We start from the raw sequence: 1,439 nt of genomic DNA, 5'->3' as shown, positions 1-1,439 counted from the left end.
GCATTTAAATGAATGGACTGGAAATCGGCGTTATGTTTCATCTACTGTAGAAATAAGGGATTATACCAAACACTTGTATTAAAACTGCGCCTATTTAAGCAAACTTTGATTTGTAAATGAATCATTCTGACATTAAGTATCACGATGAAACTGTTGAACATTCTTAGCTGTCTTGTCATCCTAGGTAAAAAGTTTTGTTATTGACTGTTTTTAACTTTCTTAAGATTAATTTTAGGAGTTCGGCGCTTTCTCTCAAATTGCCTTGCGAGCACAGAAAACCAACCTTACCCCATATTTTTAAAATATGTTGAAAAAAAGGGAGGCGGTTTCTTAGAAGTAATCATAATAGTGTTTTGTATTTGTTTTACAAGCTAGGACCTTTGTTGGGCTTATTTTTTTTTAAGTGGGAGGGAGGGGGGAGCAAGTTGCCAACCCAAGTTCGAAAAATGTAAATTATTAACAACCACAACTAGTTGAGGGTTAGCAGCCAACACATTACACCCTTATGGGTGCTTTACATAAGGAAAAAGAATAAGAGGATGAAAACTCACCCCCTTTCCTTGTAAAATACTACTTCTCCATCCCACTGAAAAGCTGATAATTGTGATTTAAAATCAAGAAATTGTATCAATTTGTAAAAACGTTTATTTATTTCATTATTTTATCAATGCTATATCTAAAATATCGATTTTTATACAGGATGTCTGCTCTCAATGGCTAATGGATGTAAACCAACTCCATCATGCACAAAAAATTTCAGAGACGTTAATGGTTTCAAGTAAGAATTCAATGTTAAATTCATTCTGTCATATTTTTTATCCTGCAACCAATAAAAAAATCTTTCTTTTCATAATCAAGTATGTAGGCTCATTTTTCAGTTTTACAAATATAGAAAAAAATCTATTGCATTTATCTATAGCAATGTTTTGTTAAAAGCATAATAACGCTTAATGCTTAAAAAAAATAAATTATATCTATACTATTAAATAATTGGTATATTTCAGTAAGTGTGTAAGAGCATATCAGTGGGGTTGTTTCGTTCTCTCTGCCCCTTGGACCCACCACTTTAAAGGACTCTGTCTTAGTGAGGAAAGGAAGAAATGTGATAAAAAATATTGTTGTCATTAGTTTTATAGTATTGATGGATAATATTCTTCTGGACAAAACATTATTTTAATCTTTATTTGGAATTTTTATTTTGGAATAAATAAATAATTTTTCATTCTTACTAATTTCTTTTTTTCTCCAAGTTTGCAGCTCAGCCAAACATATATTAGTTATAGATATTTATGAATATACAAAGAGAGGTATTATTTATGGACAATTGGCTGGCAGCACAATCTTGGTTCACAAACATCAAAACTCGTCCTATTAACAATTTGGAATAGAAAGCTAGAAAAATGTATTAAAAATTGGACTTATTACCATGTTTACTTACA

At 30.6% G+C, this 1,439-nt stretch overlaps 1 long non-coding RNA gene across 1 annotated transcript; it reads left to right on the top strand.

Moving 5' to 3' along the window:
* On the top strand, nt 1-1,232 carry LOC145323396 (uncharacterized). The gene is made up of 3 exons (XR_013880949.1): nt 1-184; nt 700-778; nt 1,005-1,232. It is a non-coding gene; the product is annotated as an uncharacterized LOC145323396 (long non-coding RNA).
* Nucleotides 1,233-1,439: the final 207 nt, after the last annotated feature.

Source organism: Acartia tonsa, chromosome 6 (assembly GCF_053477335.1).
Source record: "Acartia tonsa isolate MP-2025a chromosome 6, ASM5347733v1, whole genome shotgun sequence".
Taxonomy (NCBI): Eukaryota; Metazoa; Arthropoda; class Copepoda; order Calanoida; family Acartiidae; genus Acartia; species Acartia tonsa.
The sequence above is the reverse complement of the archived record's forward strand: the minus strand, read 5'-3'. Positions and strand labels throughout refer to the sequence as shown.